The following is a 27444-nucleotide window of genomic DNA, read 5'->3' as shown; positions in this document are numbered from 1 at the left end:
TGTCGCTTTTACATTGAAACATATAAGGAAACTATTTAGTATATTTTGACCTAAACATTAACTTCAGCAGCAACTTCCCTGTATCTTGCAACTATGCTTTCAACGCCATCGGCGCTCTCGTTATCTGATTTTGGGGAAAGGGCCTGGCCTTTTTTGAGGGGAAAAAAATAGCGCGAAACGCCGGATTTGGGGGAAAAAATAGCGTGAAACGCCAGATTTTGTGGAAAATAAGGAAAGTCTTAAATAATAAATTTAACATATTTTACTGTTTTTTTTAACAAATTCAAGGCAACAGATAATTTAATTATGCAATATTTTTTTATTTTCTACACTGGATCAGGTAAATTTATATATTTAAAGGTAAAAAAGGGAAGGGGATATTAAATCTAGGGGAAAATTTACCTGCTGAGGGGAAAAAAATCCGAGGGGAAAGGGCAGTTTTTCGACGGGTCACAAAGAAGGAAAAAAAATATGAGTAAATGCAAATCTTGGTTGTACATGACATTGATCAATGTGAAATTAAAATCAGCTTAAAAAATTGAATTTAATATGAACAATCGATCAATTCACTCAAAACTTTGTCAATATGTTATTTGTTATGGGCATATGCATTTCAATTATTCCTTCAAATTATATGAAGTTTGTCAATAATAAGGGGTTTTTTTGCAGAGGAATATTATCATAATACTGTTGGTAGTTATGCATTAAACTGCGTCATTTAATGTTAAAGACTGGTTGAGAAACAAAAGCCCAAGAGGACCAATAAGGAAAAAACAATCTTATAAATACTATTAAATCTTGCCAAATGAGAATGCAATTAATTCTTAAATGCTGTGTGCTAAACCTTTCCAGTAAGAATTCATTTTTAAAAAAATACAGCATTTAATCTCTTTTGTTTAAATGTTAAATATCATACTTGGCTGGAGATTTCCATTTATTAGTGCGTCAGCTCATACATTCAATGTGCAGGTGGCCTGTTCAGTCTTGGAATTATTCTTTTTTTACTATTAGGCACTAGCCCGGTCTGGCTACCAGTTAAAAAATTTCACTAGCCTGAATCAATTTTAAATAGCCTGAATGAAAGTAATAATTCTGTAACATTTGTAACTATTTTTGTTTTGAATAAATACAGACCAATAAAGATTAAATAAATATACACTTGGTTATTCTGTTTTTATTCACAGTTCTGAAAAAAAATTAACACAAGGTCTCCAGACATCTCCATTCCATCATGGTTATTGTCTGAGTCACCGACATCCAGGTCTGACATGTCAGGTACCTGAAAAAATAAAGTTGTAACACAATATACATTTTCCAAACAAATATCTGAATAAAGTAAATGCAATGTCAAACTAGCAATAAATCAATAATACATGTGCATTAGAAGTTGAACAAGGCAACTTTTCTGCCCCAACTTTTGAGTCTTCTTAATCTTAAACGACATTTGTAGCAGTAGTTCCATTGACAATTGGCCTAAGCCACATCTGGTTTGTTGCGGATTCACAGATTGTACCAGCATCTAAAATGCACTGTGATACACATGATTGGACTTTACTGTCAGGATTTGTTCCTTGAAAGATAATCTTTATGTGTTAAAAACTATACTTGTAAGTTAGAGCATGTTATTTGATTGCATTATTTTTTCCATTATGTATGAAATGCACTTATCAGCCAGTCAGCAATGCATGCTCGGAATCAAATTCCTCAATACTTGGAGACATCAAAACAAAACCAAGACCGAATGTTTTTCCATGACAGTTGGAATGTTTGTTTCGTTGACTGTTCATATTCTTTTGTTGCTACCTTAATTCTCATTTTAAGGTTGATGTTTGTGAGTTGCGCCCTCAAAATAACGCAGGAAAGACATTGAAATAAACTAAATGCCGCGAGTTCTCAAATTAACCCAGTTACAACTAGAGCCTTGTTACAGACGTGACGTATACCCCCACATGCCGCATTGACACAGACTATTTTTCATGCTGTCTTCACAAAACAAGAGAATCTAATTTATGGCGATATTTAAGAATGATTATGCCATTATCATTTATAGCCATTTTGACCTCAGGGTCCTCGTTTGGCCGTTTTTACCGCCAAATAGCGGCCGCTTTCCCCATGAAAAAAGTATACTTTTTTCCTCTTTTTCAGCTAAAAATTCCCCCTCCCAAAAAAATATTATATATATATTTTATTTTTATTTTTTTTACTTTTATACCTATGTTGCCAGCTGGTATGGTGCTACAAACCTTTGATTAAATGTATATTTATGTAAATCACATTAAAATATAGCAATTTTAGGTGTTGAATGGTTGGTGAAAAGATCTTCTAAAATTCCCCTTTTCGCCCAAAACGACGCGAAATTCCCCCTCATGAGGGCTGTGGGTGGCTTCCCCTAGCGGCAAGAGAGGGCCCTGACCTTTGAACTCTTGAATTCTTTCACATGACACGCCGTCCAGTGACTGTGAACAAAATTAATGTACAGAGTCATTTTTAAATCTCACAATGAATGACATAGTTATGGCCCAGACAAGATCATTTATTGCCATTTTTAACCTTTGAACTAAAAGTGTGACCTTGAGCTTGGAGATATCGACGTAATTCTTTTGCACCACACACCGTCCAATAATGGTAAACAAAAGAGCCAAATGATTTTAAAATCTCACAATAAACTACATAGTTATGGCCTGGACAAGCTCATTTATGGCCATTTTTTACCTTTGAACTCAAAGTGTGACCTTGACTTTGGAGATATCGTCGTAATTCTTTCGCGCGACACACCGCCCAATGATGGTGAACAAATGTGCCAAATGATTTAAAATCTCACAATGAACGACATAGTTATGGCCCAGACAAGCTCATTTAAGGCCATTTTTGACCTTTGAACTCAAAGTGTGACCTTGACCTTGGAGATATCGACGCAATTCTTTCGCGCGACACACCGTCCAATGATATTAAACATATGTGCCAAATGATTTTTAAATCTCACAATGAACGGCATAGTTATGGCTCGGACAAGCTCATTAATGGCCATTTTTGACCTTTGAACTCAAAGTGTGACCTTGACTTTGGAGATATCGACGTAATTCTTTCTGTGACACACCCTCCAATGATGGTGAACAAATGTGCCAAATGATGATAAATTCTCACAATGAACAACAAAATTATGGCCTGGACAAGGTCATTGATGGCCATTTTTGACCTTTGAACTTTTAGTGTGACCTTGACCATGGAGATATTGACGTAATTCTTTTGCGCAACACACCATCCAATGATGGTGAACAAATGTGCCAAATGATTTTAAAATCTTACAATGAATGACATAGTTACTTATGGTCCGGACAAGCTCATTTATGATCGTTGAACTCAAAGTGTGACCTTGGAGATATCGACGTTATTCTTTCGCGCGACACCCTGTCCAATGATGGTGAACAAATTAACCAAATGATTTATAAATCTCTAAATAAATGACAAAGTTATGGCCAGGACAAGCATTTGACCTTTGAACTCCAAGTGTGACCTTGACCTTTGAGATATCGACATACTTTTTTCACACAACACACCCCCATGATGGTGAATAAATGTACCACGTCATTTTAAAATCTAACAATAAATGACATAGTTATGGTCCAGACAAACTTTCAGTTTAAAAAACACTAAGTGACCTGTGACCTAGTTTTTGACCTGGCATGACCCATATTCAAACTTGACCAAGACATCATTTAGATACAACTTCTGACCAAGTTTGGTGAAGATCGGATGAAATTCCGGGACTGACAGACAGACTGACAGACTGACCTACCGACAAAGTGACTCCTATATAGCCCCCATTACAATCAACTTGGTCGACGGTCAAGTGGGTTATATGCTAGCAAATTTCTGTGTTAAAGCATTTCAACGTAGAACCGATAATATGAATCGCGTTCTGATAAAACTGGGCATAATGCATGTGCGTAAAGTGTCGTCCGAGATTAGACTGTTTAGTCCACACAGGCTAATCTGCGACGACACTTTCCGCACATGCATTATGCCCAGTTTTCTCAAAATGCGACTTATATATAGATTTCTAAGTTAAAAGGATTATAATAATTGCAACCGACATTGTTACCGCACACCGTTTCATGCTTGTATCCCTTTCAATTATACAAACGCATTCAGAAGTTTTCTTTTCATTCTTTTAGGTATGCCATACCTGGAGTCATTTAAAGTGCCAGGGCATCACGAAATCTCTTGAGAAAAGCTGGAATGATCAGAATCTAGAATTCTACTGTATATCTTGTCGTAGTAAATCTGATGGCACTTTCGACTATAAATCTGGATTGCATCGTCTTCATCGTGACTCAAAAGGCGGTATGGAAAAGCTAAACTTGGGCATTAGGAGAGAGAACCTGTTGCACAGCAATCGAATTATTGACACCTCCATGCATAGCGATTTTTCCAAACACACGCAAGATTCGGTAGCGAATACTTATCTTTCCGAGTTCTGCGGTTCTGATAAAATAGCTATGAATAGAAGTGGCGATGAAAACTGTTTATTTAATTCAATTTCAACCTTGCTGTGTGGCAACGAGAGCAGAAACGTTGAACTCCGGTATCTATGCTGTCTTGAGATGGTAATCTAAAGACAAGATTATGAGACAAAGGGCATTTAAGAATCTAGAAAAGCTGTGTCCGACTCTTGAGGAAGACACCATTTACTGTACCAGACTCAATGCTTGGTCATCGGCCTACCATGTAATGAGATGTCTTATGCCCTGAATTTGAAAACAAGCTCCTGTCACCTGCCGTCAATGGGTCCAATGATTTTGCGTTTAAGAACCTTAACACTACATTCAGACCAGTCTTCGCTGACCCTGAGAAAAACCCTGAACATTATGTTCACACACACACTGGCATCCCAGCCAAGTTCTCGGAGAACATGAAAAGGACGAAGTACTGATCCGGAAACCATTTTGTTCCTCTAGTGAATACAAAACAACCAAGAACTACAGTTCAACCACTCCAGTTTTTGACTGACAGTGCACCTGAAAACTCAGCTGATACGCCATACATCCTTGATTCAGACGACGATTTCCCTTCGTTACCAGAAACCGAGGCTAGACGAAAACCAATAGTCGGTAAGGGGAGTCTTTCGTCTCCACCTGGTGCTTGAAACACCGGCGCATCCTGACTATCCACAGTACCCAAAGACGATAACAGCTCCCACACCCTACGTTCCGACGACGATTTCCCCTCGTTACCAGAAACCGAGGCTAGACGAAAACTAACGGTCGGTAAGGGGAGTCTTTCGTCTCCACCTGGTGCTTTAAACGCCGGCACACCCAGACTATCCACAGTACCCAAAGACGATAACATCTCCCAAACCCTTCGTTCCGACGACGATTTCCCTTCGTTACCAGAAACAGAGGCTAGATGAAAACCAACGGTCTGTAAGGGGAGTCTTTCATCTCCACCTGGTGCTTTGAACGCCGGCGCACACAGACTATCCACAGTACCCAAAGACGATAACAGCTCCCACACCCTACGTTCCGATGACGATTTCCCTTCGTTACCAGAAACCGAGGCTAGACGAAAACCAACGGTCGGTAAGGGGAGTCTTTCGTCTCCACCTGGTGCTTTAAACGCCAGCGCACCCAGACTATCCACAGTACCCAAAGACGATAACAGCTCCTACACCCTAAGTTCCGACGACGATTTCCCTGCATTATCAGAAACCGAAGTAAGACGAAAAACAACTGTCGTATGGTCGAGTCAGGTAGAGAATAGTGATGATGACGCCATAAGGTTGGCCACCATACAATATAAAGAAGTGAAACTTCAGCTGCTGGAGCAGTATTGATGATGATTCGAATTCTCATTATAAACAATTAGTTGGTCCTTTATTTAAGGCAAGTGACCGATTGCCCAAACAGTACAAAACAGCACAATACAGCACAATACAAACCAACATAAACACAAAATATGAATAAAGCTGGGGTCACCGCCTTGGAACGGTCAATGCAAAGCATTGGGGGTTTAAACCGGTTATAGAGCGCTCAACCTCACACTTGGCCATGCAATATTTATAATACATTTAAGTGTAAATAAAATTTAACGTCATAGCATTGTAACTCAAATTAAACAATAATAAAAAGGAATTAAAACTCATTCAATTTAATTACTCAATGGTATTGAAGATACCAGAGCAACAGAGTTACAACTTTTTGACGAACGATCAAATGAAACTACAAACAAGTGTCAACTACATTCCTTCTTTATAGAAAAAGATTTAAGAATATAGCGTCATTAAGTTAATATTTCAGATGATCATCGCGCAAAAACAGGAAGAAGCAGCAATAATGGGTGTAAAAATTCCATATTACATTGCTTGGTTGTTTATGTGACTGATAAAAAAATAAAATAATAATAATGAAATCAAACAAGAAACGCCTATCAGAGAGAAAATATAAATAAAATTGAACGTTATAAACCCAATGACCTATGCATGTAGATAACAACTGGAAAGTTGATCGTATGCATAAAAAAATCCATGTACCCAGGAACGAAGAGTCTTACAGTGCAGATCAAACTGACAGTATCTTACACATTGACAGTTCAATTAGAACAGAAGAGGTCACTGATGTTTCGTCATTGACGGTGCAGATACTGAAATGCCAATATTTATCCCAGGCCCACTTACTAAATTCATGGAACTGCAAGAAACGCTTGCCATTCTAAAAGGTCCTCATGTGGTTCTTCAAGAAATTCCTACAGGTTGGAAAGATGGAATGTTCTTTGTTGTCGACAATTCAGATAACATTATAAAGAGAGCCAACGGAAATAAGTCAGATTTCTGGGACGATTGTGGGTCAAGGGTAAAAGGTGCAACTCCATGTTCAACCTTTATCGAACAATCTGGAAACTCACTACTGTTTACCGACACAAAGGCCAATACTGCTTCGTAAAATTTATTGATAAAAGAAAGAACATGTTCCATTTGACCCTCAGCCAGCTGAAACAGAAATAATTTCCATCTACAGATATTACTTACAACTCAAAGCTACTAACAGCGACACCTCCCAGTTTAAGAAAAGGGTGACTTGGGGTAGAAAAGACAGAGAACATTATGTCTGAAATATCAAAAAACATTGCGATAGTAATTTAAGTACACAGGATATTTTCCGGAAAGGCAATGCTATGGCTCTGTAAAAGAAATAGACAAAAATGTGAAATATATAAGAACAAAACCACGAGTTGCGAGGCATTTAGAAAGTAAGGTGAAGCACCGCTCAGTTAAAGACGTTGAAAGGGAGGAAATCAATGTGCAAACCAGCGACTTTGAAAAACAGCGCAATAAGAAACAGCTTCGGAATATGAAATACAAATTCAGGGATTTCAATAGACGCAGAATCCTGCGTTTTGACGCGAGCAATTTGAAAATGACTCGTTTTTGACCCGACCTTTTTTTCTGCCTTGGGTCATTTTGATGCACCGAAAATTTGGCCCGCGCGTCAGTCAGTTTACATCTAACCATATTTCCATGATGTAAATCCCTTTATGCTTCTGATTGACATTCATGCCCCAGTATTGTAAACTCGGTCAATACATAGAGGGGATACCACAGGCTTCGTTTATCTTATCTAATCCCTTCCAATAAACATGTCATCGTTTAAAGAGTGCGTATGCGCATTAATTGGGAAATTAGAAGCACATGCATATGCCGTTAAAACAGTTCCTATAAATTATGGTGCATAATCCATAATACAATCCAAACAAAAAACCTTTGACTAATTGCTTTGTAAACAAAACGAGCAACTATTAATTGACATACACTCAAAGTTTCTTTTTGGCCCGTATTATAAATTGTCAACACTAAAATCCAAACTGCGAGTTCAACAATTGTTTATATCGGAAATACCAATTAACGTGACATTATTAACGAACACAGCGCCGTACTTAGTAACACTTTTTGCGAAATAAGTTTACACAATACAGCACGTGGTCATGAAAGTTCAAAGCAGCCCTTTGAAGTGGCGCCGATTAGCGGGTAGCGTCTAGCAAATTGAGAACTTTAAATGTATTTCATGTGACGTCATTGACTAAGGTAATTGCTTAAATCGTAACTGTTACACAATCGTTTGTGAACTGTGTTAACTCGACTCGGATTAATTGTTTGTGAAAGTTGTAATTCGTTATTTAAAAAGTACTTTAAAGACGGTGCCGAGCATCATCATCACACCTTTATGGTGAGCAATTGATTACTTATGGCGAGAAAGTTGTGAAAACGATACCCGTATTACAATTTTATGTGGCAACACTTCAATTTCAGTACATGTATATTTCATCATGTCCATTTATAAAACTGAAGCATATTGTTTTTCTACAGCCACATTATTTGCTGGTAAAAATTTCGATCAACAGCGTACACCAATCACTATACATGAATGCCTTGTAAAACCCGTGTTTCAATAAGAGCGCGAAATTGTTTCTGTCGACTGTGTCGCATGGAAAGCATGCGTGTTGCAAAAGTCTTGTACCTAAATTGCAACTCGGTACATGTATTTTTTAGAATGAAAAACTCACAGTGGAATAAATAAACTCAATGAGAAAGTCCCTTTAAAACTTAAAAAAATACGTCAATTTACGACTAATTCAACAACAACAACTACATTTTTGTTGGCCAATACATTTACCTAAGAAGTGACACTTGTGAATCACTGTCAGTAATTTATAGTGAACAAAAGTAGTAATGGTGCTAGTTTAATGAATTATAAATAAGTTGATACCAGTAATAAGGGGAATTAAGGGGTTAGCAATAGTATTATTTATAAAAAGAGTATAATATTACTTGTGTTCCTTTATATGAATCATTTTGTATGAAAATTATGTCATTAAAAACAAGAAATATCTTTTAAAAAGATATACGGCGTAAATAGTTTAATGAATGAGATCAAGGATAGCGAATGTCTTTTTCTGTGCAGTTCTTAGCTGCATCACACGCAGTACGGGATGTTACGGGGAGTTTTCGCGGCTTATTTTACATTATAACATATTGCTGGTCATAAACCTATAGATACAAAACAGAAAACCAAAAGAAGAATGGAAGTGAAATTTAAACATATGAGTCAACCGGTCACACGAGAACAAACCTGTTTTAGTGGTCTGTCGGGCATTGCTATTTGATTCGATTATTAACAGTATCGAGAATCATCGTGCTCATGCTTAAAGTGATATTATGGGCATTTTGCACTGTTGAATTGAGCTGAAAAGAATTAACAGGTCAAAATAGTTAGTTAAAATGTGGTTACTGATCAATTATCTGCAACTCACCTTGCTACCAGTTGTTTATAAAAATATATTTTATATTCGATATTCTTACGTGACCCACCCAGTCCTGTAAGCCGAAATGATCCGTAAAACAATATTGTGTCTTTGTGTCGTATGAACAAATCTGCACTAAAACTAAATTTAGGTTCAACTCGTAAACGCATGATCAGTTGTCAAACGAAAGTACGGTTAATATTCAAATGCATTATTTTTCTCTTTCTGGTATATTGTTTTAGTATGTTGATGCTGCATTAATTACTATAAGTGTATATGAAGTAGAAACATCAAAAATAATAAACGGTTGCGATAGACACCTATAAACTGTTACATGCTCATAATATCACTTTAGTACATTAGGCAATATGGTGGAATAATTATTGTTAAATTTATTAAAAACAATATTTATCATTGTATTGTTGAAAACACATTAAGAATATATTATTGACATACCATAATTATATTGCTGAATATCTTCTTTTAACATATTTCTGGTCTAAAGAAAATTCCAGGTCACCTAGTTCACGGATAGCGTCTTTATTAAATAACGATTATTTTACTGACCGCGAACTCCGGTGATGACCTGTATATAAACTCTGAATGTCCGCGACTTGACCCGAAACCTCGCGGGTTGAAATGCAATTCTTTAAAGTGAGGCCTCGCTTCCACTGCTCTTTATACTTTTACATGTTAACATGTTGACAGGAATATGGAAGTAAGTACTAAATATGAGAACATAGCCTTTTAAGTATAAACGCTTTTGCGCTGGTAATACTCTGAAAATAAAAGGTGTACGCACAAACTGTATCGATGTCGAGAATTGAGTGTAAAACTGTTCTATCTATTAAGCCTTTTCATTAGCGATAAAATTGTTTCATACAGTAAAACAGTGTTACAAAGACGCGGATATGTTTCCAATGTTCTGGTGGTAAACTCAAATCAGCCAATGGAATAAATGAAGTGTATTCATTCGTACCTAGCCGCGGGAAATTTTATTTGAATTTTATTGGACACTTACAAAGGTCAAGTCAGGGTGAAAAGCTGGCTTATGCAGCTTACGCCGAAAAATTGAATAATACAGACAAAACACAATTCTTGTACACCTATTTTTGCGCTTCAAAATTGACCCCAACATTTTTCAATTTGACTCCTCAAAATTTCAGGCCAGGGGTTATTGACTCCTTGTTTTTAAAATCTATTAAAAGCCCTGAAATTAAATAAGACAGACACCCATTGGCCCTCTAACGCAGCTGACCAGATTATAACCTTAGAAGAACTTACAAAAACATCATTATTCGTCCACACTGTTAAGCACCTGAATGGATTTAACCACCCTGTAATTACACTCTTCAATTCACAGCAAATCTGAGACATAAAGCGATTCTGCTGTGTTAACAACGGCCAAGTACTGGGCATGGATAAAACCTTCAATCTCGGAGGAATTCCACATTACACCGACGGTGTATAAAGCTATCTCTGTTGTGAACAGATCAACTGGTGAGTCCCCCATCTGCTTTGGACCAACATTCATACATACAAATTCCACTACGAAAGCGTATAGCTCCTTCTTACACAAAGTAGCAGACGAATAAACCGACACAAAAATATAGAAATTGACTGTAGGGACAGACGAAGAAACTGCCACGAGAAATGCTATAAGTAGGTGTCTCACTGGATCTACACATGTGTTGTGCACCCGTCACCTCAAAGAAAAAACCAACAGGTACATGGAAGACATGGTAGGGTACCCAATCTCAGACCGGAAAGAAATTAATGAACTTGTTTTTGGCGAAAATGGATTGATTAAGGCAGTTTATGTGGACACTTACAATGTGCGACTTGAAAGAATTAAGAGATTAATAACATCAAAAGATGAAAATGTCCGAGGGAAACAGTTTCTACCTTACTTTTTCAACAAATTGGTACTGACACTAAATGATTTTGTTATCAAACCGTCTTTAATAGAAAAGGTTAGCACAGGGTGGACTAACAACAATTGTGAATCTGCCAATCACATATTAAAAACTGCTACGCAATGGAAGTTGATGGACCTCAGCAAATTCATATCAAAGGTAGAGCAAATCGTTGAGGGAGAAAAAATGGAGAGATGTAGGGCCGTGCGAGGTACGGGTAACTTCAGATTGATGGAACAATTCAAGCACCACCAAGTGTCCATCGACCATAGGGAGATGTTATCAGAAGAACAACCAGAACGGAAAATAAAAAAATTCTTATGTGACTACAGGAAGTATCACCCGAATGTAGTGGTTTCCACTGATGGATCAAGGACGCTGATTAAAACACCCTCTGCTGGTAAAAAACCTGCCAACGTAAAAGAAAACGAGCCGAGCGGTCAAGAACGCCATCCGCAAAAAGAAAACTTTAAAAATTGACGTCAAGCTGTTGCCTTAATTGTCGACACATTATGCATGAAATGTATTTCTTTATTCTGTGATTATAATTCCCTTATGCTGGGATTATTTATAGGCCTGTGACTTTAAAGCTGTTGTCTTAATTGTCGTTGCGATCAGCACATGTTTAAACTTTAAAACACGGTCCGATACCGAACGTCATATTATGCATCTTATTATGAAATGTTATTTATTTCCAGATTGTCTTTATGTAAAACATTTAATTTAATTTTGTCAACCAGAAATACCAATATTTAAAATGTGTTCAATAATAAAATATATATGTTGATGATGTGTTCTTTTATATTACCATTGACTTAATTACAGGTACCGTCTTAAACATATTTGAATCTTTGCTCAAATACTTTCTGAAGCTATCATACATTAAAATCATGATTTAACAGAAATATCACGATGTAAAGGTGGGAAATCTAACTGTTTTCGGTAAATACTAAATTTACTGTTTTCAGTATCATGGCCTCGTATTATATAATGCTTCCATTTAAAACAGTAATAACATGCTTATTGTAAAAAGGAAATAATTAATATAAAGCATCATTTAAATGCGTACTGTTGTAAACATTCACTAAAATCATAGTATAAAGCCACTATCACAATGTAAAGGTGGGAAATCTAACTGTTTTCGGTAAATTTACTGTTTTCGGTATCATGTCCTCGTATTATATAATGCTTCCATTTAAAACAGTAATAACATGCTTATCGTAAAAAAGAAATAATTAATATAAAGCATCATTTATATGTGTACTGTTGTAAACATTCATTAAAATCATAGTTTAACGCCACTATCACAATGCAGGGTTTTCATAAGAAGGCGGCCGGCGGCCGATTTGACCGCCTCAAATGTTATTCAGGCCGGCTCAAATTCGGAAAGAAAATATTAAAAAAAACATCGGCAAATTTTCACGACGATGACGAGATATTTAGTATTCGTTAATATACTAACTGTCTGAAACGGAAGTAAACAACCTAATTAACCGATATATGTTAACTGCTTTCTCATTGGTCGTATCGATATAATTGTCCAATCGCGGAGCGGGTAACGAGACTGTACGACTTTGATTCAAGGTCACAAACTGTGACAAAGTCAATAATTGGATACGTCAAAAAAAAAGAAAAATAAACGACTTTCGTTTGTGTTTCGAGTAAGAACGATAGTTCGCTGTTGAAGTTATCTTGTTCCAGTTTTGTTAACGTTTATCATTTACCGGCACCTCCGGATAAATGCACTTTCCGGCTACACTTACATTTCGTTTTTTATTTGATTTTCGACAGATTTCGTTGATGTTTGGTTTCTCCGCGGAGTTTTGATCCTCTCGGCGGTAAGTGGATTTATTTGTTACCACATTTTACAGGAGGGTAAGTCTTTTATTAGGATAAATGAAACTCTCGAGCCCCAAACTCTCCTGATTTTTTCATGATTAAGGTCGGACTTGGTTGCCTTAAATGTTAAATATATTGAATTGGCACTGCAATGTTAAGCTATGTCCAAATTTGTATTTGAAAAAAATGGCCCAAAGAAGCTTCCTCAGCAAAATATTTAAATCCTAAGATTGCATCAACTGGGGCAACTTATGCCCGATTTTTATCCAAAAAAAAATGCCTAAGTTAATCAAATAAAAACAATTATTCTCATGTCAACAGGCACACAATCTTTATAAACTAAATAATCAATTATTTCAGAAAAAGACAGTCATTGTGCACTCTTAACACAGTATTACTTATAAATGTTCAGGTATTTGCTCATAAAATGCTTCAGTATTATTGTTTTAATTATTGTGATGTTTATCAGACTTTATTTTTCTTAAGGTAACTTACTCCTTTGGTAATATTATTTGAATTGCTAGTCACATACTCTTGGAAAAATGGGATTGTGTTAAGTAGAGGTTAATAATATTGAATGTTATTGTTTGACAGGTGATAAAGATGTTTACAGTTTGTACTGTTTCTTCTTATTTGCAATAACTACTTGTGGACTAGTCATTTAAATTGGTTTAGTTATATATTTTGAAATGTCATTGTCATTATTGGAAGTTACAACTTATTAAAATGTTAAAATTTCCAGTGTTTGTTTAATTCAGATTTTCATTAATACTGTAAAGAATACATGTTATGTACTGCACAGAAATTATACATTAAGCTAGGGCCCAGGCCCTTCGCCCCCGACGGGGACATTCCACCTCAGACCCATGCATCTACAAGAAAAAAGATTGTGATATTTGCTAGCCAAAGTATTTTTTTTCTGTTTTGAATCTCTTAAAAATACAGGTGTCTTAAAGCTCAGGAGAAGCGATTTCTTTGTTTCAAATAAGCTAAATTGCAGGTGCTTCCCTATCGGCACCCAGATTTTATTTTCAGGATTTCAAATTTGGGACAATTAACACCCCTGAGAGTTGATGAAACCTGAGGACTTAACAATTCACATTAATATCCTCTATTGTAACTGAGAAAAATCATGTAAAATATGTGCCCCAAATCGCTCAGAAGCCACGATTTGGCACCTTTATTTCAAAAAATTTCCAGGGGGGCATACCCTGGACCCCCCTAGCAGGTTGGCCTCCTCAAATAACTCAAAAGACTGCTACAAAGAATCCTAATAAAAAACCTGACAATGTACAGGTGGGAAATCTGTTTTCAGTAAATTTACTGCTTCGCGAAAACAGTACTGTTTTCGGTATCTAGTCATACCCGTGCAAGACAGCCAGTTATTGGTCTAGCATTTAGTTGTAATGAATAAATTAGTTGCAAAAGTTCAGCTCCTAGTCCAAATTTTTGACGCTCTTAAATATTAAGCTACTTTTTATATGGGTAATATTTGGAGCGTACAAAGGGGGAAGACCAAATTAATGGTGGGAATTTTTCGTTCTTTGTCTATATTGTTGCGCCAGGATTTTGTGCACAACATTCAAGCCCTGATATAAGACACTTAATATCAACGGATTGCAATAATATTTACATACCTGTGCAGATAATTCATTTCTCGATAATGTTCCGTAGAAATTATGTAATGACACTTTGAATTTTGCACGCCTGATCAATTTAAATCCAACCACTATTCAATTTTTCAATATCTCTCGATTCGCTCGCTGTGTAGATATAAATCGATAACACGACCTCGATGTAAAGCATCTGGTTTAAAGTGGGAGAATAAACAGCGTAAAATAAGTTTGCGTTCCTCTGTTGTGGTGCAGAGCGTTACATAGTAAACCGATGTTATACTTTTCTGGATTAATTTAGCATTGTTTTTTTTCTAAATTGACAATTAAAAAGTTTTGAAATAAATTACATCTTTTATTTTTATTAGGGCTGTCACGATACGCCGTGAGCGTACCGCGGTATATCGTGGTACGGCAAAACTGTATTGCGGTACGTACCGCGATATTTTACAGAATATGTATCTGTGAAGAAAACAGCAGAATAACAAGTTTTACAAACTTTATTAAACTCAATAATCAGAAAACACTGGTATCATAGTATGACTAGAAACTGTAAAAGAAACTGTAATAAACTTGATAGAAGTAGTCATTGTTATTGTTCGCGTCTTTTTCTAAAATGTCCGCCATGTTGTTTACAATAGCTGTGACTACAATCTGTGTAAATCGAACACTTCAAGGGCATGTTCAAAATGCGGAGTCAGCGGGCCCAGTATTGAAAATCCGTAGCGTTCTGACTCTTTCTCGACTTATTCAGAATCTTAAGATAACATGATTCGGAAGTGCCATGCTTTGAACGATCGATATACTAAAGAAAGAAAATAAGAAATAGAATAAACATCTTTTGGATAATTATGAACTTATTTGCAAAGGAAATCTGTCCCTAATTCCAAAAAAGGTACGGACCCATACATCGCCGTATTTTTAACGTGAAAGTTAAACATCTATAAGTGGAAGCGCTTGCTTGACCTGGATATTAACGGATTATTTATTTAGCCCTTTTGAATCGCTTCTACATTTTTCAAAACGATATCTATATCAAAATAATTATGTAATGTATTTATATCTGTGCTTATATAATAATATTAAAAAAACCGGTGCGGCAACGCCATACCGCGGTGCGATTTTTTTCACGACATGCACCGCGATATACCGATATACCGGAGAATCGTGACAGCCCTAATTTTTATACTGTACACAAATAATTTTGATACAGATCGTACAGTATACCGTCCTCCGATGTAACGTAGGATGTAAGTAAATAAAACAACACAGACAGACTGAGAGGTGTGAAAAAGACATGCATAAAAACTTGCTGAAACTTAGAACAGTGAAAAAAAACTGCACCATATCTGTTTTGAACATATGCTTATTAAATCGACAAAGATTAGCATACTAGATCTAGTTTGGTAAAAGTCGGTGTTAAAACCTCATGTTAAATAAAATTACGTGTACACGTTACACCGTAATGCCTTCTTCTGATTGGTTCATATTCAAATCAGTTTCATGACATGGCTACAGGTCAGTGATTGGTTTGCGATTTAAGCAGAAGTTTAACTGAAGAATTTATGCCTTTCCAACTTTAATTCGACGATATTTGAGGTAAAAATGGACTTCTGAACTAAAACTGAATGAGTTGGTAATGTTATTTTGCAATTTTACGCAAATCGATGAAAATTTAAACTTTCTGGTTTCCAACACATTTTTCCCCGATAAGACGTTCCAAAGAATTTAGCCCATATAAAAAGTATCTCTAAATTCTTTGCGCGTCTTATAAATAAGACTACTCAGCTCCCAGCTTTATAACCCAAAGGTTTTTGATTTGCAAATCAGTACATCTCAATTTGAAATAATGAATGAATAATGTATCTGTGCAATTTCATTACAAAGTATTGTGTTAGTTTATTGGTCCTCTATTTGGCAAATGAAGTTTTATTTAAAATGGGTACCGATTTAGAACCTATGACTATGTTAGAACTAACTACTTGAAAAAGCAGAACTTGCACAGTAAAGAATACAAACTTAGAAAATACATACAATATGTGAACTTCCATGCCAGTATTTTATTGTGAATTTCAATTCCACAATCCGAAAGTACGGTGACTCTGAGTCTCACTAAGGTCTAAGCCAATGAATGTTGCTAGATTATGCTAACAATCACAATGGCTGCAATCAATATTGCAAAATCACGTTTAACAAAACGTCAACTATTGCATAGTAGAAATTGTTTATTTTTAGAAATGACTTTTATATAATACCCAAAAGGAGTGCTTATAGTATAACGCAAAAGTACTGTAAATTGGCACTTACCCTTATTTTAGAACATCAATTCAACAATTGTTTACAGTTTTGTGCACTTCCGGATTTACTGCAAACTTGTATGTGTACACTGCGGAATCTACAAAAACTCCAGGTACCTCTAGGTGCGGTTCTGTAACACTTCAAAAATTACTTTACACTGAACGAAGGTTTGATAAAAGAAAACAATACAGTTGTGCCTTTCACCTTGGGGAGAGCTTTCGGATTCATCCGGCTGGCACATTAATGCGTGCAATTGCTTCTCATTCACGTGGCCAGGGTTAAACACCGAGTCTTGGCGAACACCTTACAACACAGTTCGGGTTTCTCTTCTGGGTTATCCCACCACTTCTCGCCGTACCACAATAAGGATTTTGTCCAAAGTAAATACATAATATTTAAAGGCAGTATATTATGTTTGATTACAACAAACAAATTAGTACATGTCTTTGGTTGAGCTCGCTAGAACTAAAGAACCTCATTAACTCCGAATAGCTAAAGAAACTTCAGCGTACAGTTTATATAGTATTGACAGACCTGTACGCTGAAGCTAACCCCGTATCGAAAGTCAACCAGAGTCGTAACATATTTATGTCACGCTATAAATCAAAGAAAGCTCATTTTCTTGGATACATTTCTACATATATTGGTGAATGAATATAAATTACTGCATCGAGGAATATTTTAAGGTTCAAATGTTTCAAATGCATCTTACAATAGATGAAAATAACTCTCATCAGTCTGAAATTCACAATTTTGACGCCATTGTCGCTTTGTCACGTGACGAGTTTTCATTTGGATACTTTCGGATAAACCTTGACATTTTATGCTGAAATTGTAAACATTACTTTCGTTTTCTGAAATCTATTATTTGTGATTAACAACTTACGTCCGGTGGATTATAAGGTAATATAACGACTCGCCCCCTTAACGACTCGCCCCATAACGACTCGCCCCACTTTTTATAACGACTCGCCCCACATGTATAACGACTCGCCCAAAATATATAACGACTCGCCCTATCAAGATAAAATGTTATATTATATATGGTAATATAAATGAAATCAATTCATAATATGAATTTAAGGTTCGGCATTGTTTGATAACCATCGTTCAGCGGTTTTTTGCCTTATACCTGACCTGCTTATATACGTCTATTGGAGGCATATTCTGAAAAGTAATAATTTTTATTTTATGATGTTTTTTTTTACATCTTTGTTCAGTGACAATATTATCATAAAGCAAGACTATTGGATATCGGCACATTGTCTCATGTCATACTTTCCTTTATATTTATAAAAAGAAGCAAAGACTAAGATTATATCGACAATTAAAGATTCCCAGGTTAAATTACTCAAGAATTTAGGGATTATCGTTATAAAGGAGACCGATGAATTAACAACATAATTGACAGGTACATTACCGCGGGCGGGTGATGACAATCAACAATACACGTGTCATAATCGCGAAAGCGTGAATACCTTGCTTCGTGGTAAAGATATTTTCATATATACGGGTATTGAAAGGTAAGACAAATGAAAAAAGGTTTTTGCCGAAATTATTTTTTTGCAGAAATTTTACGGACACAATTCATCTGTAAGATAATTTTTTATTTATAATTTTAAAATTACCATTATAATCTTAAATCTACCTATTTATTACCTGTTGATCTGAATACACAACACACGTTTTAAAAATATTTTTTCATATTATAAAAATGTGTATCAGTCCTTTTGTGTTTTTCACACAAACTTTACTTTAAAATGCTAATCAAATGGCGTTTCTTTTAAATTTTGGTGTGAACAATTAGCGCGGAAAGTTTTCAATGGTTTCAAATAAACATTAAATGCTAATTAAATGGCGGTTCTTTTAATTTGTAGGTGTGAACAATTATCGCGGAAAATTTGCAATGGTTTCAAATAAACAAGAAACCATTTGTGATAAATCAATTAATTCCACGATTTGTTTAATTACTTTAATGGTTATAACTTTGAGTAATACGTGCCACTGCGGAGTTTAGTATTTAAAGATGTATACATGATTATAGTATACTATTACTTTGCACTCTGTATTTGCAGCGCAGCATTGTTTACTAATATATATAAAAGTGTATAAAACTGTTTTTCTCTTGTTATCTATGCTTATATATATATGTATATCAGAGATTGAATAAACTGTGTACTCTGTATTTGCAGCGCAGCATTGTTTACCTATATATATATATATATATATATATATATATATATATATATATATATATATATATATATATATATATATGTGTAACGAATTTATGAACTATATAGGAGTATCATGGATGTTATGGATAATCAGGACTTAGCTGTTTTATGTTGATTTATAGGACAATGTGTATTTTAAGGATTTTTAGTAATTAAGGTCTGTTACTTGTGATTTATTGGATAAACTGTGAATTACGTTGTTATTGTGTCTTTGGGATAATACAGCTAAAACGGGTTAGAAGTGTTTATTATTCTTGTGTTTCTACACCTGTCCAGAGAAAACCAAAGAGCGTTACAAATATATATATATATGAACAAACTTTGAAACAAATACGTTATACAGTTTATAAATATTTAAGTATATAATTTCCCCTTTTACTTGTTGGTTCAACTGTTGTGTGAAGAGGCGAAGCTACTGAATACACAGGTGCGGTTAGTGAGAGAGGGAAAGTTGAGGAGACATCAGAATAAACAGACACTTCAGGTACAGGGGAAGCTCTGGGGAGTGTGGAAAAGATACAACGAGCGTTCCATCTCAACTAGTCAGCTGCTGGACTTGTGTTCAGCCATGTACGGACCTGTGTAAATAGTTGTTGTTGCTGTTGTTGTTGGTGTAAACAGTGTTTTAATTTGTTATGAATAAAACGTTTGAATAAAATCATTTTCATAAATTAAATGTTGATAATATTAAGATATAATTATATTGATTACTGATGTATTACTGTCTTTTTGTAAACTTTTCTTATTAATTCAATGTATTGATATTATTATACACACTGCGTAACTTTCTATTTTTATAAGTTGTTGTTGGTGTTGTATATAAGTACATTAGTATCTAATAAACCATCAACACACAAAAAAGTTTTTCTTATATATTTCTCTTTCTATTCATCTGTACTTTTTACATTTAACATAGATGCTAAAAATGTAACAATAAAAATGATGGGAACGAGTCGTTATATATTATATACGCAAAAACATAGTTATGTTACTGAGGTAACGCATAATATTAATTGCAAGATTTGATAAAATTCCAAGTGTAGAAATCTTGAACATATCCTGCAGGATGCGATACAGTATTCCAGTTTCTGTTGAAAGTTCCTGAAAAAGGTGAAAGTTAAAGTAAAGCATCTTAACAAATTTCATCAAACTTCTAATTTGCCAAATCTTAAGATATTCTTTCAATACCCCACCAGTTTTTACCGACTTAAAACACAATAAAATCGAAATTAAATAAAAATCCTACCATATAAGTAATGATGGGGCGAGTCGTTATCTATGTGGGGCGAGTCGTTATACATGTGGGGCGAGTCGTTATAAAAGTGGGGCGAGTCGTTATAAAATGTGGGGCGAGTCGTTATGGGGCGAGTCGTTAAGGGGGCGAGTCGTTAGTAAACCGATTATAAGACTGATTTCATTGTGAATCAGGTAGTTTTATATAATATTTACTTTGACTTTGTATTGACACTACAATTTGTTTACAAAATAAGCCAGAATAATTAAAATACCGGGAAATGTCATTCTGAATTTGAAAACACTTGAGCACATGGTTTGTTACTAAAAATAGAAATAACGTCATATGACCGTGAAATCTCGGGAGATTCGCATTTCACGAAAGTCTGTCACATCACTGTTTTTTCGATATGTAAGAGCAGAATAGATACATTTTAAATGTTTCAGATAGTATTTTGTGAAAGAATATATCAGTTGAATGTGAAAAATGTCAATCTTTCCAATCAAGTGGTTGATTTGGGCCAACAACTGCATTTAAAAGCTGTTTTGGACCGGTCTTTGTTAACTGTCAACTTTTCGGGAATTTCTGGTTGACTTTCCTAATGGGGTTGGTCCATAACTATAAAGTCGCGCCAGTCAAAAATCATAAAAAGCGACATTTAAAGTTATGGAAGCCAGAACTAACTCCTAACAGAGTGGTGTTTAATTGTCTAGTTTTCAGACTAAAAACCGGTATTACATATTAAAACTGTAAGACAAATAAATCGACTGATGTTGTTCTTTTGTTGTTCACCACAAATGTCAATAATGTACATAGGTCTCTTTAAGACAAAGGGTCATGCGTATACGAGAGCCTACCGGCTTTAAGTGAGGTTAGTTGGAACTTACTTCCAAGATGGCGTCTTTTTGTGTTTTTCGTTAAGGAATAGCAAATATTTTCACCCAGAAAGCCTCTGTATATTTATATTTCTGTTTAATAAATACGCCCTTTCGGCTCTACGGTGTTTGTGCTCCCCTCGGTTCTTTGTTTCAATACCGTTTTACCGTTGACGTCAGAATAAAAAAGTTATCGAAGCAAAACCGTCCACAAATTTGTCGTTCAATCTCTTTACCTATTTTGGACGTTCGAATATCAGTATCTCGCATAATTAACAGTATTTGTGCATGTTTACAGTAAAATATAATATAAATCACTATTATGTTATTATCTCAGCGCGTTTTTATGTGTATTAATTCATTTAATGCCGAATTATAACGGTTTAACCCCTTTTTTTAAACCTACTTCCTTTTAAGCAAATTTTGGGACTTGACTTCAAAATGACAAATAGTTCTTTCCTATGTTAAAAGGTTTTAAACGAAATAACTGTTTACACAGTGTAACTTTTACCTGTTTATTTTAAAACATATAAACATACTTATGTTTGAAAATGCTTCAAACGGAATATACTATGCTTACTATACGGAATACTATGCTTACTATGTCCAGGTATCTAGACGCCAGTTAAAGACGTTGAGGATGCCAAGATTAAAAAAGAAGGCGTTACGAAATTTGTACCGCTCTTGAATGCGAATGGAACATGAAAACCCACTAATCAAACAAAAAGGATTACGTCGAAGTACCACGCCAGTTAAACACACAAAACACATATACATGCACTATTGGTGTAATGAAAACGAGAAAAGGGTAAAGCCGGTTCGATACTTTTTTAAGGTTGGTGTAACCAAATACTACAATTATTGCGAATTTGGAATACCTGACGCTTGCTTACAATATGCATATTAGTGGATATTTTTTTTTTATTAATTGTTAATTAGTTTAATACAATCATATTTGACGCGTTTTCCATAACGTTACTGATAAATGTACCGGTATGTGACTTTGATGTGACACATTTTGTACGACCTTCTTTTAAACAAGTTCTGAGTTGGTTAATATATTATACTCGCAAAAAGTGAACTTTTAGTGAATATAAAAATTTGTGCACATGCAATATACGATATGAATTAAGTAGAAGTAATCAATCTATACATGTATATTTTTTTCTCTTTTATACTTATGTGAACACATATTATCTGAGACTGTTGTATTGAGGAAATAAAGTATCGGTTTACTTAGATACGTTATTTCGTTTGTTCCTAGCACTGCCTTCAAATTAAGTCATGTTAATATGTCAAATGCATAACGTAATCATTCCGACCCAAATGTTTTTTATACGTAGAATGTAAGTGCTAATTACACTTAGAATGTATGCAGAGACATCGTGGGAAGAAATGACGTAACACAGATAATGGTTAATCATTATTTCAATTTAAACAAACAACGTGAGAAACTAGCATCATTACATATACGGAACAAAACGTGTAATTAAATAGCACTCATAGCAATTATATGTCAGACCTGTCTATGAAGACTTAAGAAAAAAAAACACTACAAACATCAGATGTACATGTTTTTGTCTGGCTCGTGTTTTTTCATTTGCTGTTTTAGTCCGGCTCTGTCGACGAATTCTTTCTTGCATATTCTACATTTAAAGTCATGTGGTCCATGAATGGGAAATGGTATCTCAATCCTCCCCTAATGTACAATTCCTCATTAAATATTCCGCAACAAAAGATGCACTTATTTTCGCCCTTAAAGCTGCATCATCTGAAAAGACAGTAAACGAATTGTTAAACAAAAGTACATATCAGGATAAGGTCGAAACGTCATAAAATACATTAAATTAATTATAATATTACTGAAAGGGCTGATAAACGTTATATTATCTCGTACATCAGCCACCACACAACCCATTTTCTTGAAAAAAAGGTGAATTGATTCAGTTGGTCGGCAGGTTTTTCGTACAGCATTATTTTGATTGTACAGTATGTAACGTGATTGATATTGAAGTACACATATAAACTTAATTAAAGATGGGTAGGTATTTCGTGTAAAGCTCGTTAACATATGAAAGAGCTGTTTGTCATTTAGGAGTTATAGGTCCCAAAACGTGCTTAAAAGGAAGTCAGTTCCAAAAAGGGGGATTAAACCAATAGTTTTTGCCAATAAATTAATTATCGGAGATAAAACGGTGTCGTGTAAATGAAATAATCAGTAGATCTATTTTAGTTATATTTTATTGTTCACGTGTGTGATAATACTGTGTATTATAAGAGAAAATGTGATTTGTACATCCAATTTCTCGAACGCCCGTAAGTAGACAACAGATTTGTGGACGGTTTTCATTCAATAACTTTTTTATCCCGACGTCTACGATCTTGAAACAAAAAAAAACAAGGGAAGCACACACACCATAGAGCCGAAAGGGCGAATTCATATAAAAATGTAAATACAAAGTGGCTTACAGGGTGAAAATATCCGCTAATCCTTCAAGAAAAACATAACAACGACGCCATCTTGGAAGTAAGTTCCAACTAACCTCACTTAAAGCCGGTAAGCTCCCGAATACGCATGACCCCCCCCCCCCTCCCCCGTTAGAGGTATGGATCGGGACTCAGAGTGGCCCAGAGTCATACTTTCTGTTGAAAGGACGTATAGTTTACTGCCTGCCTTTTTAATTTCAGGCATGCAATATGCTAGAGGTTGCGTCGTCGGTTATTGAAAACGTTTGGCGACAATCCGCTTGCAAATGAGAATGATTCAATGAAAAGCCACCCAAGCTTCTTGTTTCCGTTACTGCCAATAACCAAAACGATACATACGGCAATTTATGCAGCCTATTTACATTTTCAGAACTTAGACAAGGTGCCAAAGAAAGGGTGTGACCTAATATTAACACGACATATGGAGATCAATCTCATAATTCCATATCGGAAATCGTTGACCTTCGTCAGATATTGTATCACCTAAGAAAGATATATAAAATCTTCTAATTTTAGCTCACCTTAGCACAATGTGCTCATGATGAGCTTTTGTGATGGTTTTTAGTCCGTTGTGCGTTGTGCGTCGTCAACATTTGCCTTGTAACACTATAGAGGCCACATTAATTGTCCAATCTTCGTGAAATTTGGTCATAAGATTCGTCTCAACGATATTTTGGACGAGTTCGATAAAAGGGTTACGGTTGCTTTAATATCATGGCAACCAGGGGACGGGGATTTTTTCTAATATTGCAATATATGGCTATAGTAAAACCTTGTTAACACTCTAGAGGCCACATTTATTTTCCGATCTTCACGAAACTTAGTCAAAATATTTGTCCAAATGATAACTTGGACGAGTTCAAAAATGGTTCCAGTTGGTTGAAAAACTTGGCCTTCATTAGGCGGGTCATTTTTTCTTATATGGCTATAGAAAAACCATGTCAACACCCTAGAAGCCAAATTTATGGTCCAATCTTCATGAAACTTGGTCAAAACATACGTCCCAATGACGTCTTGGTTGAGTTCCAATATGATTCTGGTCTGAAAACATGGCAACCAGGTGTCGGGGAAATTAAGCCTAATATGGCTACATATGGCTATAGTAAAACATTGTTAACACTCCAAAGGCCACATTTATTGCCCCATGTTCGTGAAACTTTATCAGAACATTTTTTTCTAGTGATATCTTGAACGAGTTCGAAAATGGTTTCGGTTTCTTGAAAAAACATGGACTCAATTGGGTGGGCATTTTTCCTTATATGGCTATATATTACTTTAGTAAAACCTTGTTTACACTCTAAAGGTCACATTTATTGTCTGATCTTAACGAAACTTGGTCAGAAGATTTATACCAATGATATCTTGGACGAGTTTGAAAATAGTTCTGGTTGGTTAAAAAACATGGCTGCCAGGCGGCGGGGCATTTTTCCTTATTTGGCTGTAGTAAAAACTTGTTACCACTATAAAAGTCATATGTATTGTTCAATCTTCATAACACTTGGTCAGAAATTTTTTAATGCTATCTCGGATCAGTTCAAAAATAGTTCCTGTCTGTTGAAAAACATAGCCGCCAGGGGTCGGGGAATATATTGTTATATGGCTATAGTAAAACCTTGTTAGCACAATTACATTTATAGTTCACTCTTCATGAAACTTAATCAGAACATCTGTTCTAATGATATCTTGGGGCTGAACTGAGCAGATCAGTTCAATTGTATCTAAGGTAAGCGAATCTGGGCCTTTCAGGCCCTCTTGTTGAAATAAAGCTCCAACTAAGAAGAGAGTTCTGAACAGACGGATTCGAAACTTCATGACGAAAATAAGCCCTTTGCTTAAATTTCAAACTGTACTCATAGTCAAGGTATGTTACCATTTTTGCTCAAACAGAATGTATTAGTGGGTTTGAAACGTGTTGATTTGACGCAAAGGTCATTAACCCTCAGGTAGATGAAAGTCCGATTTCACCAGGTTTTTATATACATGTACATGCATGTGGTGATGTAAATGTCAGCAATACACATTCACTTGATGATTGTGAATTTTTTAGTAACGGGCTCACACCAGAGTATATCGAAGAAGAAATAATATAATTCGACATATACCAGATGGTCGTTCATTATTTTAATTTCATAGATTAAGAAAAAAGGCACGTATGCTTTATATATTTGATAATTCATTAACTAATTTTACCCGCTTTAGTGCAAACCTTGAAGATGTTTCTTTGTGTAGTACTAAGAGGTGCTTCTAGATGGGCAAACACAGCTCGATTGATTATTGTCGGCTCGGGTATTACTTAAATGTATCCCGGGTACTCTTAAGTATACTTAGATGTGCCCCGGGTACGGAGAATAAACTAAACCGTACCCAGACATTTTAACGCTAAATTAGTCATTATTTGCTCTTTTTTTTCAAATTAATTATGTTTTCACATTAATGTCACTATTTTTGTCGAATGGCATTATAATTATCAAAACACACACTCAAATAAGCCTGTTGAGGCAGGTTTCGTTGAAAGAGAATTTGTTTCGTATTCCGTAGCGCGTTTACAACATCGGATATTTGGCGGGGATAAAACTCGGGTAGTCTAATTGGCCGGGTACGTTTTAGTATATTTAGCGTACCAAGGGTACATTTCAGTATACTTAAGAGTACCCGGGGTAAATTTAAGTACATGTATACTTAAGAGTACCCGGGGTACATTTAAGTAGTACCTGAGCCAACGATGACCAATCGGGCGCATATACAAGTAATCATTTTCCTTTTTGAATAATTATCTCATCCAAAGGCACACCAACACTATAATTGAAGCTATTCAACGAAATCAATATACAAAAGAAATTATCTGGTACAAAAGCACATACATATAATGAAAGCAAATTAAGACATATTGACGAGATATCACGCATAAATCATTTTGTATTGAGCTCTTAGACCTGGACATATTGAAGAGAAATTATGTTTGCTTGTTGTTTTTTTTCATTTTCAAAATTTATTTCAGTTTTTTTCCGGCGATTAGTTCACCCAAATTAATGCACTCAACAGGCCTCACAATAATAACATTATATTAGAAACTTAGGTTCGATTTAAAGTTCAAATTTGTAAAATTACTGATATACAGTTTATATAAAACAGTGTGAAGCACATGCGAACCGAAATGATAAAAAGATACAACACTTATGTAAGGTTAATAAATATAATACATGTATAAGAAACCGGAGCTTAATTGTTATCCAATTTTACCAATCCATTTATTTTAATTGAATTGTAATGCTCAATCGTAAAGGCAAGTTATTGGACATGAAAACTGTATCAATGGCTTTGTGAAATAATTGCCTATAGGAACGATATTGGTTTGCGTCAATACACAGTTGACGAAGTCATTTTTTAATAGAAGAATGTAACTTTATACTTAAGGCCGCGCTTGTATCTTTTCAATTTTGGCCAATAATGTTCTTTGGTGATAATTATACGAATCATGGAATGGCGTGATGTCTGACTGACTGTTCAGTGAAAATAATATTTACCGTATCTACCAAGTTTTTACAGTATTACTTAAAAAACAACAACGTGTGCTTGAGTATATGAACGGATACTGCTGAAAAAGAACATACTATTTACTAGATCTATTCAGTTTTAATACATACATTACTG

The 27444-nt window shown here is 35.3% G+C and overlaps 1 protein-coding gene across 3 annotated transcripts in view; it reads right to left on the bottom strand.

Moving 5' to 3' along the window:
* Positions 1-17843, bottom strand: part of LOC127857763 (uncharacterized) — a 52757-nt gene extending 34914 nt beyond the window's left edge. The window contains exon 1 of one of the 3 annotated variants that reach the window (XM_052394421.1): positions 17165-17843. The gene's annotated coding sequence lies outside the window, so the exon portion shown is untranslated. Of the gene's footprint in view, positions 1-16696; positions 16933-16969; positions 17142-17164 lie in introns of those variants that run through there. The other 2 variants (XM_052394419.1, XM_052394420.1) reach the window with 2 other exon arrangements.
* Between the last annotated feature and the right edge of the window lie 9601 nt (positions 17844-27444).

This window comes from Dreissena polymorpha, chromosome 14, assembly GCF_020536995.1.
Source record: "Dreissena polymorpha isolate Duluth1 chromosome 14, UMN_Dpol_1.0, whole genome shotgun sequence".
NCBI classification, from domain to species: Eukaryota; Metazoa; Mollusca; class Bivalvia; order Myida; family Dreissenidae; genus Dreissena; species Dreissena polymorpha.
The sequence above is the reverse complement of the archived record's forward strand: the minus strand, read 5'-3'. Positions and strand labels throughout refer to the sequence as shown.